Below are 12,685 nucleotides of genomic sequence, written 5' to 3' on the forward strand. Positions count from 1 at the left end.
ATTTTTGATTAAATCTTAGGGCTCTCTGACCCTCCCGTAGACAGCAAGGTAACTACCGCGTTCAAGGTCCAGAAATGTACCAAGATGATCGACAAAGTAGTCTGTGTGACATCAGTGGTTCAATTGTAAAGTTACGAAGCTACGAGAATGCTTTTTTGTGCAAAGAAAACAAAAATATTGACTTGTGGATGCGCGTTCATGACGTCATAACGCCGGATCCTTGCTGCCCAAGGGATGGTCAGAGAGCCCTCAGATTTCATCACATTTATATATTCAGAAATAAAAAGAAACATCAACTCACAATCAACTACTTTTATTATTATTTATTTTTTATTTTTTTGGTGAACTGTTCCTTTAACGATATGCTTTGCATGTAAGATATTTTGGATGAATTCTACGATTGATGCAGAAGTCCAAAGTGAACACATTTTAACATAAAAGCTTGGAATGACAGCCCTGAAGAGAAAAGCAATAAGCATACACATACATAACCAAATACAAATATTTATTCTGAAATGAAAACAAAAGTCTTTTTGTAGAATTATAAAATCTAAAAACAACAACATTATTTTTGTATTGTTAAAGTATAATTCTGTGTATTATAGCTCAATGACAATACTAATTCTGCATTAAAATTGGTTTAAGATTTTTTTTTTTTCATGGTTTGGGAGTAAAATGTTACACATAATATTCAAAGGTAATTAATACCTCTATGACTACATGACTGAACATGATGCTTCTGAACCCAGAACAGATATGCTGTTTTTTTGACCAATTGTGAATCCAGTTCCCAGGAATTTGGCCTCCACCCCATCCTCACCAACACATGCACCCGTGTCAAATCCAAGTCCCACTTTCACACCAACTTGACCAGCTTTAACTGATGCACTGGCGACTTCAGCTCGAGCCATTGCTTCGACTCCAACCGCACTGACTTTAACGCCAGATGAGGAGCTTGGGCCTTTGACTTCTGCCTTAATTATAGGGTTTTCAGGACAAGCTTGTCCAACTCCATCTTCTGCAGTGTGTCCAGCATTGGGCATCCACCTTCCTAGTTTGTCTTCAAAACCTGGAATATATGTTTTGAAGTACATGCCTTGTTTAACAATCCAAACCGCCTTCTGCAATGACATTTGGTGGTCTGTGGTTTGTAACTTTTGGCCTTTTTATAGTAGGCTTTGCAAATTCATTAATGTCACCGTTCTGCCTCTGTTTGGTAGAAGATTCTTCATCTGCAAAAGAAACAGATGTGCTTTAATGCAGTGTAAACAGACACAGATGTTTAGAAAAGCTTTTATATAATGTATGCCGTTTTGAGCTGAACATTGTAAATGTAAAACGTTGGTTTTTACTCAACCTTGCGAGATCATATTTGTGTATTTGGTGTGATTCAGTCTGAGATTTGGTTTGCCTGCATCTTCATAGTGTGTTAGTAATACTATATTTTTACTTAATATATAATATATTTTTTATTTAATAAAGACCCATATTTGACCTATTTTATTCAGTGTTTGGCAATATATAGAAAACATATAACAAACCACATTGAGAAAATTAAGAAGTACATAAATAAAATGAAATGAACAAATAACGCTAAAATGTAGAGTTTATGCAAAGTCAGTGTGAATACAGACCAACTATTACAATACGCTTACCATTTTCATCATCCCCATGGTTGAAATGTTTGGTAGTGGGTATATCAGAGTCTTCGTCTGCAAATAAAACAAATGAGCTTTAATGCAGTGCAAACAGACAGTAATTTAGAAAAACAACACACTTTATATGAATTTATCATTTTTCACTGAACATTAGAACATTGTAAATGTGACAAGTTGGTTTTAAAAACACATTTCATATATATATATATATATATATAAAATATATATATATATATAAAATATGTCAACAATGACTTATTCCATATACATGGATTGCACTCTCCGTGTTTGGGAATATTTAGACATACATACCAGTGTTATGTAAATGTACAAAATTTGTAAAATTTTCAATGTCAGTAAATATAGACCATCTATTTAAATGCACTTACCTCTTTCATCATGCCCATTGTAGCTTAATTGTTGGTTTTCAGACATTTTAGGGAGCCACAAGTTCTCAGTCTCAATAGGTCTTTGATGGAGTGTTGTAGGATCTGTGTCTGGTCAGTCCTGCCACTCCTTATATACACAGAGTAGTGCATCAACTGAAAGTGAAAGAGAAAAAGCAAGAAGATCTGCAATGCGTTTTTTTTTTAATTGAATCAACCTCCACCCACGCCCCACCCAATAGCCTTCAAATAAATGTTTTGATATTATCTACTGTATATTTTAAATCTTATTTGGAAGATTTTAGATCAACTTTCTTTATGTTTGTGGGTCAAAGATGTTAAGATGTCTTCATGAAAAGAAATTTACAAAAGTGATTTTATGTCCATAGAAAGCACATTAAATGTAAGTAAAGTGTACTTTTAGGGTTTCAAATAAGTTTTTAGAGAATAAAATGTCAAAATTTGGTTGAAATAATGTTACATTGTCACTCAGTGTTACACAATATTTATGTAAAAATTCAAACAACATGCTTATTCTGACGTGTACATATTAAAATATATAAAAGAATAAGGGAGCATATAAAATTTTATTGTGTTTTTAATGAGTAAAAAAATATTACTGACAAATGGGCAAAACCTAGGATAGTTGCAAATTTTTAAAATGTTAAATTACAGCTTATTAGTATTTGGGGTTATATGTCATAAATTGATTTTTGTTGTAAATATGCCTGACATGAATATTACACTCAATGACATTTTGGTGGGTCTTTTCTGTAAATCAGGGTAAAATGTACGAAATTAATTTTTTGCTCAGAAAAACAAAAACAAAATTGCAATTAAATTAAACAGAAAACTTATATATATATATATATATATATATATATATATATATATATATTATTATTATTATTTTTTTTTTTTAAAACAACAATTTAAAGCAGTATTACACTTGATTTTATGCTTAAACCCTTTTTCGTCTTTAACTCATGTGCATATTTAATTTTTTTGTATTTTTATTTTGGCACTTTTAATTCGTCTCTCACTCTTTCTTTGGTTTTATTTTTTAGCACTTTGCATGATAAATTGTTATGAGCTTTCGAGTATTGTCTAGGGGAAACATGGATGATGACTCTTTCTCACTGTGGACAGTGAACTGAAAAAAATTAGACCGAATAAATAGCTTTAAAACAGTGGTTCTCAGCTCCGTATCTTGGAGACCCACTGCTCTGCAAATTTTCTATATCTCTTTTGTAGTTTAAATGGAGACAATAATGGTATCATTTTCAAAAACCTGCACTTTGAAACCCGTTTTCAAAAGTTTGCATTTTCAGGCCCCCAAAATACTGTTGTCATGTAAACGAACGACCAAAACGCATTAAAAAGTTTTCTGTTTTTAGTTGAAAACAGTGTTGTGTAAACAAGGATTGGATCATTATTACAGTGATTAACCTACTATTGTAGAGGTGATTTTAATTAATGTTCTGTTGCACTAAAACTAATTAAATGTCACATTCTATATCAACATGCTGGGTTTGTTAAATATGTTTGTTGCATAGGAAAAAGGAAATTAAATGAAATGTTATGTGGAGGATGTTGGCTTTCATTCGGAAGTCAAAATATGTCGTCAGATTGGAAAGCAACAGATATTGTGCATTTACTGTCAATCTGGCTATATAGTGCAATTTTTCCAAGTTCTGTTGTTTGTGTGTTGCTAGGGGCGGATCACGAAAAGAGAGTTAAAAAAGAGGAAGAAGTTTAAGGGATTTTAAGGAAAACATATCCAGAGACGGTAATCTTGATATTAATTTAATTCCTTTGTTTTTGTCCATTCTCGTCGTTATGTTGGTTGCTCTTCCAAGTGCTTCCTGTGGTTCTTTAACTATCACTAATATCTTCTAAAAATCCAAATTGTGGACTGGTGTGAATCACCTAGGGATAAATATCATGTGACTGATCCTTCTCCATTAGGGCCAGATCGAGGGCCTGGTGTTCATCAGACGTAATCCAGCTCTGCTCTCCATTAGAACTCCTTGCAGTAGGTGAGGAAGAATATATTTTTGTCTCTAAAGTGTACACTATCACTGCCGTACCACCTCTAAAGTGTAGGTTAGTATCTCCGGTGCTTTTCCTTTGCTTTAAAAAGAAATTAAGTTGTATTGTCGGCCGGGACTCAGCTCAGTCACAACAACAGAGAAACTCTCTGAGTGATTTAACACACTTATATACTGCACACTTATTTATCATAAAATACTGAGATAATATCAAATGACATTGACATGAAACATGTATGAAATCTGCAAAAAATACTCCCTGAAGGATTACACTTATCTCATCCTGACAGTCATTTTTACTCTTTTTAATCACTATTGGTGTCGATACAGACATTATTAAAGTCTTTCAAGACAAGTGAGAAGAGAAGTTTTCTACCACGTTCACAGGGCACAGGACATTTTAGCATCTCTGATCTCAACATAAGCATATTTTTTAATCATAAAGTAGGAATTGAGTATATATAATAAGGCTTAATCATTAAAAAAAAAAAACATGGGACCATCATTTTTGTCTTCCTCAAATCACTTTCCTAACTTTTTATTTATTCCGAAACACATTATCAGAAGTTTTCCATGAATATGTAGAAAGAGTAATGAGAGACCACACTAATCTGAAAAAAAAAAAGAAATTTCCTCTCACATTCAACAAATAACGTGTAAATAATTGTATGAGCATAAAAACATTCAACAACTGAGACAGAAACCGAAAGTAGCAGTCAGAAGTATTACAATGCGTCTCATTCTCATGGACTGATGCATATTTGCCAGTTCTTGCTGTGAGATGTTACTCCATTCTTCCACCAAGGCACTTTCAAGCTCTTGAGGACGTCTGGGGACACACATGGTTACTCATAGTTTCCACTGCGATCAGCTGTTCTTCCTTTCTCCCCGTAGCATTATCGTATGCATCTTACATTACAGACATTGCAGTTTTTTTGCTCTGGCTACATCTGCTTTAATTAAAACTATAATAATATCAATATATGTATAGGTATGCGAGATCCTTCATCTGACTGCAAATGAAACAAATCAACTTTAATGCAGTGAAGGACAACAAGCTTTATGCATTTATGCAACAGTTCTTTCTGGTTCTCGAATCTGATTGGCTGAGAGACCTTTTCACCCATGAGTTATTCACCCAAAATCACCACAGGAACCTTTTTGTGTAGTTTTTAGCGAGAATGTACTTGTTTAGACTGCAAATATGTGGTTTGTTAATAATAAGGACAACACCTATTTGAATTTTTTGTTGCTACGTTTTTGGAGATGTGAGCTCCAGGGCGTCAGCGGCCGTTCAGCACTCATGAACCCACTGAGAGCATCCTCACCTCGGCCAGATCTTCTGGAATTTGCCGCTGGCTCCGATGTCTCTATAGTGGTTAAACATGAGATATAATTAGTTTTGGGAGAATCTCACGGGCAGACTTTAGTCTCATTAATCAATTATTTGTTCAGAGCAAATAGTTTTGGCTGATGTCAAAATCTCATCATGTTACATTTTTATGTAACTTTAATGCTGTATATCAGAGCGCTGTCTTTGTACTTTTGATTGAATAGCTTAGCAACTTTCATGATGGCTGTTGTTGTTTATTAAATATTATTATTCAATAAATAATATTTTATATAAATAATAGCAATATTTAATAACAGTTACATTGTTCCGCCATTAGATGGTGACAAGAGACCACAGTAAAGACTTTTATATTGAAAGAGATTGAAACAGGGTTGTAAACAATGAAGTTATTTTTACTTTCAACAACAGCTTGTAAGACGCAGTTAACAAACACACTGAGCAGTGCTGTCATCGGAAATCACCTTTAATAGATGAAAGGACAGTATGACAAAGATATCGCTTTCCTTAGCGGACATTCAGACTAATGTTTTATTGTGAATATGAGACTGAGCTGAAGAATGAATGCTGTATCAGATGCAGGTAATCACACTCGCTTAGTCCATCTCTCTCTCATCATACTCTACATATAATACAGTGAGCTTTTAATGCAGTAATACAATAAGCTTTTAATGAAGCAATTCACCGTTCCTAAATTACTTAAGTTCTAAAGTGACATTTTGAATTAGTAACAGATCTCAGCTGTTAAACTGCCAAACTAAGATTTGAATCTGTGGCAGAAGGAAGTAGTTCTACACAAAAGAGGGTTTTTAAAGACACTCCGTTGTTGTTTTTCTTATATATTTGCACACTCGTGCCATCGAACTGTTGTATAAACGCAATATCACAATCGTGGACGTGTGATATGGCTGTATGTTGGCACGGCTGTGATTCGGCCGAAGGCCATATCACAAAGCTCAAATGATCATAAATCGGTTTCTTGAACAATCAATCAACATTATTTATATAGCACATTTAAAACAACACCAGCTGACCAAAGTGCTTTACATATATGTTTGTGTATTTATAGATACATAATAAATATACACAGTACACACACACATAACTTTTATATATAAAGTAAAAGTAAAAGTAAAAAATAAAAGTTATAAAATATATATATATATATATATAAAAATAAAAAAATTTTAAAAAAATAAATAAAAAAAAAAAAAAAATATATATGTATATATATATATATAAATAAAAAAAAAAATATCCTATATAGAATTTATATATAAATATAAATATTTAATATATAAACAAAACATATTTGTCTTAAATATATACATGCATGTGTATATATTTATATTTACATAATAAATATACAAAGTACACACACATGATCTTTACTTAATATCCTAATGATTTTTGGCATAAAATAAACATCTTTTCATGATCCTGTCACTTTCTCTGTCTCCCTCTGCTACACACACACACTATTCCCCATCACTCTCTGTTTCATCACTAACAGCTGTTTTCACTTTCCATTAGACTCTTTCCTCCCCACCTGTTCCTCTTCCCGTCTCATTATCTTGGCTTCTTCTAACCCTCTCTTTCCCTGTCTTGTTGTCAGATTGTTTGATGTCACAGATGTGTATTGACCAGTGTCTCTATCACCCCTGTCCTGTCCTGTCGAGGTGTGCTACGATCTTACTTCCACTGCTGGAATTACCTGGTGCTCGTCATTGTACATCCACAGAACCTTACCTGCTAAAGATGGCTACAGTTCATCGGCTCGGTGCCCTCTGACCGTCTGCCCCTTCGTGAGAGACGAGTGCCTCTGCCTCGCCAGACCTCTGGTCACCCCTGCCACAGAGGAGCCTTGAGTTCACGTTATTATACCAAGCCTACGGGTCTCTTCAGTTTGTCATTCTCTATTATTTCTGTTTGGATTACCTGTGGTCAGACTTTGATACGATTAAAGAACTGTAATCGTCACCCTCGCGTTTGAGTCCTCTCTACACCTTCACATATCTAAAATTTTGACCCATACAATGTTTTTTTTTTTTTTTGGCTATTGCTACAAATATACACCAGAGATGTAAGACTGCTTTTGTGCTCCAGGGTCACATTTATATATTCAGAAAAAAAAGAAACCTCAACTCACAATCAACTACTTTTATTATTATTATATTTTTTTATTTTTTGGTGAACTGTTCCTTTAACGATATGCTTTGCATGTAAGATATTTTGGATGAATTCTACGATTGATGCAAAAGTCCAAAGTGAACACATTTTAACATAAAAGCTTGGAATGACAGCCCTGGAGAGAAAATCAATAAGCATACACATACATAACCAAATACAAATCTTTATTCTGAAATGAAAACAAAAGTCATAACATTTGTAGAATTATAAAATCTAAAAACAACAACATTATTTCTGTATTGTTAAAGTATAATTCTGTGTATTATAGCTCAATGACAATACTAATTCTGCATTAAAATTGGTTTAACTATGACTACATTTTTTCATGGTTTGGAAGAAAAAACATAAACATAATAAACAAAGATAATTAATACCTCTATGACTACATGACTGAACATGATGCTTCTGAACCCAGAACAGATATGCTGTTTTTTTGACCAATTGAGAATCCAGTTCCCAGGAATTTGGCCTCCACCCCATCCTCACCAACACATGCACCCGTGTCAAATCCAATTCCCACTTTCACACCAACTTGACCAGCTTTAACTGATGCACTGGCGACTTCAGCTCGAGCCATTGCTTCGACTCCAACCGCACTGACTTTAACGCCAGATGAGGAGCTTGGGCCTTTGACTTCTGCCTTAATTATAGGGTTTTGCAGGACAAGCTTGTCCAACTCCATCTTCTGCAGTGTGTCCAGCATTGGGCATCCACCTTCCTGGTTTGTCTTCAAAACCTGGAATATATGTTTTGAAGTACATGCCTTGTTTAACATCCAAACCGCCTTCTGCAATGACATTTGGTGGTCTGTGGTTTGTAACTTTTGGCCTTTTTATAGTAGGCTTTGCAAATTCATTAATGTCACCGTTCTGCCTCTGTTTGGTAGAAGATTCTTCATCTGCAAAAGAAACAGATGTGCTTTAATGCAGTGTAAACAGACACAGATGTTTAGAAAAGCTTTATATAAATGTATGCCGTTTTGAGCTGAACATTGTAAATGTAAAACGTTGGTTTTTACTCAACCTTGCGAGATCATATTTGTGTATTTGGTGTGATTCAGTCTGAGATTTGGTTTGCCTGCATCTTCATAGTGTGTTAGTAATACTATATTTTTACTTAATATATAATATATTTTTTATTTAATAAAGACCCATACTTGACCTATTTTATTCAGTGTTTGGGAATATATAGAAACATATAACAAACTACATTGAGAAAATTAAGAAGTACATAAAATGAAATGAACAAATAACGCTAAAATGTAGAGTTTATGCAAAGTCAGTGTGAATACAGACCAACTATTACAATACGCTTACCATTTTCATCATCCCCATGGTTGAAATGTTTGGTAGTGGGTATATCAGAGTCTTCGTCTGCAAATAAAACAAATGAGCTTTAATGCAGTGCAAACAGACACAAATGTGTAGAAAAACAACAGGCTTTATATTAAAATGCACTTACCATTTTCATTGTGTCCACAATGGCTTAATTGTAGTTTTTTAGACATTTTAGTAGGTCACAAATTCTCAATCTCAATAAATCTTTGGTGGAGTGTCGTTGAGTCTCAGTCAGTACCCCTGTCCCCTATATATACAACATCAACTGAAAGTGAAAGCCAAAAACGAGAAGTCCCGCGGTAGGTGTTATTGGAGCCCAAGCCCTTGATCACTTTCGATCCCATGTGGAGCCATTGTCTCTTAAAAGAACTGTACCTACAGAAATAGTGTATGATGAACACATAAACTATGACTTGTATTATTTGTTATAATATGTCCTGTTACTTTTTAAAACAGAAGCCCTAGAGCATGACATCATAGTCTGTCCAAAAAATCCTAGTCTAGTTTGATCATCCCTTAACAAAAAATATAACACAACACACTTAAAAATTAAGATTCTTTATTTTTTTTGCATCAGTGGTTCCATTAAGAAAATTTTATCCCAACATCCATGAAATCTTTCCAGGCAAGGTTCTTTTTTTTTTTATTAGTGTAGTGTGTGTTTGCAGAAGTCGCACACTCTTGCTTACTTGAAAGAGGATTTCCTGCAAAATCATGAAAGGGCCAGATCATCTCGAAACTTCAGTGTTTGCTCTGATTCCCAGACTCAAGGTGTGGGTGTTTAGCCTCTTTGTGTCATTAGGAGCTTTCTGGAACATTACCAGTAAATTACAGTTTTAATCAGTCCTTTCAGTTTTCTGGGATGAGAAGTTGTAACATTACCAGTAAACTGGCTTTTTGATGCTACGGTGAACATCCTTTACACACTTCTCATCTGTTAACGTGACAACGATGTGCTAGAAACAAGAAAAGTTTTGCATACAGACGAGAATGTTGTCTAAATTATCCCTGTATTATGCCAGGCCAGTAGCTGGCGATGTGACTTTGTAAAGAAACACTACACACCTGCGTACATACGGTCCTGTAGTCTGTCGTTGTTGTTTTGGTTGTCAAATACTCACTCATACCTTCAGACTGAACACATAATACACATATGCATGATGTCACCGTTTTCACAAAATCACATTTTTGCAGTTTACCATTTTTAAAAACTTGCACTTTGAAACCCATTTTCAGGCCCCCAAAACACTGTTGTTGTGTAAATGAACGGCTATAAAAGGTTTTCATTCTTTAGTTGAAAAATGTGTCGTGTAAACACCCCTTAAAAATAACATTTTCAAAAGGTGTGTCACAGAACAACCTTTTTTTTTTTGGTTCCCTATAGAACCAAAGTCTTTAAAAGCAGCCTTTTTTTCTTAGTTTGAAGAACATTTTAATCATGAACCTTTTTCCATTTGAAAGGTTCCATGGATGTTAATGGTTCTTCATGGAACCATTAACCTTTATTTTTAAGAGTCCATCACAGCACATGCAATGTCTGGATGTGCTGCATAAGAATAAGAAAACTTAAGCACTGCTGCTTTTTAATTGTTTTTCAAAGTAAACATTAGTAGTCAGCATGTAATGCTGGGATACATGTAATATGTTGACATTTTTACAGGATGCAAATGAACTTTAAAGTAAAATCACTCATAATATGAGGGGCCAGTGGCATAAACACAGTCTTAGGAGCTAGTTTGACCAACTAGCAATTAGTCAAGGTAATCAGTCTTACTTTTCAAATTAAATTAGACCAATCAAGCTTTTTTAATTACAGTAACTGACTTAAAAAAGTCTGAAAGAAAAAAAATGGTAACATATACAGTACACACACACACACACACACACACACACACACACACACACACATATATATATATATAGCACTGGTATATTTGTACCAATAGCCAAAAATACATTGTATGGGTCAAAATTATCATTTTTTTTTAATGCCAAAAATCATTAGGATATTAAGTAAAGATCATTTTTTCAATAATAATATGCATTGCTAAGGAATTTATTTGGAGAACTTTAAAGGTCATTTTCACAATATTTAGATTTTTTTGCACCCTCAGCACCCCAGATTTTCAAATAGTTCCATTAACATTTACATTTAGATGCTTTTATGCAAAGCAACTTCCAAATGAGGACAATAGAAGCAATCAAACTCAACAAGAGAGCAATGATATTGTCACGATCACCAACTGGAGTGCCCATGAGCTCCACTAGTGGGTACTCCATCCCTGACTTTTGCCATTCACCATGGACTACATTCCCCATTATCCTTTGCCAGACTCATCATTTATTGCATCACCTGTCTCTCATTAGATCTCATCATCAGTTCACAGCTGTCTCACATTAGAAGGACTTTAAAAGATGCACACACACTCAAACACTTCGCTGGTGATTGTTTAACCTGTAATGATTCCTAGTGTTTGTGTTTCCTGCCGGTGTTTCCTTGTTTTGCCTTGCCTTTGTGTATTTTGGATTTTGGACTGTTTATCTGGTTTTTATGATTGTTTTGTGGCTTGCCCTGACTATTGCCTGTTTACAGATTCCTCATTGTCTTTGCCTGGGATATTATTGTTTGCTGGTACTGGACCCTGCCTGTCTGACCACGTTAACAAATAAAGCCTGCATTTGGATCCTCAACTCTGTTGTCTCAACGCCTCCACCATTACAGATATACAAGTGCTATAACAAGTCTCAGTTAGCTTAATGCAGTACATGTAGCAAGGGTATTTTTTAAAATTATATAATAAATAAAAAGAAAACAGATAAAATAGAAAAAGAATATAGCAAGCTTCTTTTTTAAAAGTAAACAAGCAGTTAGTAAATGAATGGAGTGCAAGTCTAAAAGTTTTTATTTTGTATTTTTTTTAAAGAATATAATTGGAATAGACAGTGCTAGAGTTAGAGGGTAAAATAAAGATGGAACAGATGTGTTTTTAGCTGATTCTTGAAAATGGATAAGGACTCAGCTGCTCTGATTGAGTTGGGCAGGACTGGGCAGTTTCAGCAGTGTGGTCTGAGAAAGTCAGCTGATCATCAATCATAACAAGATTTCTGGCTGTTTTTGAAGGAGTTATGGTTGATGTGCCTAACTGCATGGTGAAATTGTGATGGAACCACAAGAAGTCTTCTCTGCCTTGGCAAGGTTGAGTTGAAGTCAAAATTGTTGTATCTTGGCCAAATACACATATACATGTATACTATTTGATGTTTAAAAAAAAGAAATATACATGCACACTAATATGAAATCCATACCAATTCATATTATGTTAGTAATGAATGCATATACCCTTGTTAATAACTAATAAGTGCATACATATACACTTGACACATGCATACACAGACACTCGCTTATAAGTATAAACTCGATCCATGCATACACCTACAACAACACACGCACATACATATAAACTTGCTGCATGCAGACACACCTATACTCACATATACAGGACACATAAACTTGATCCATGCATATACACCTATAAACACTCGCACATAAATATAAACTCAATCTGCGTATACCGATCCATAAACACTCGTGCATATATACAAAATAACATTCACAAATGTATTCAATTCTGATAGAAAGACGCATGCTTTAGCTGTGTTTATACATATATGCAAGTGATTTCATGTGTGGATGTGAGTGAACTTTTCAGTG

The sequence above is a fragment of the Cyprinus carpio genome, chromosome A11 (assembly GCF_018340385.1).
Source record: "Cyprinus carpio isolate SPL01 chromosome A11, ASM1834038v1, whole genome shotgun sequence".
NCBI classification, from domain to species: domain Eukaryota; kingdom Metazoa; phylum Chordata; class Actinopteri; order Cypriniformes; family Cyprinidae; genus Cyprinus; species Cyprinus carpio.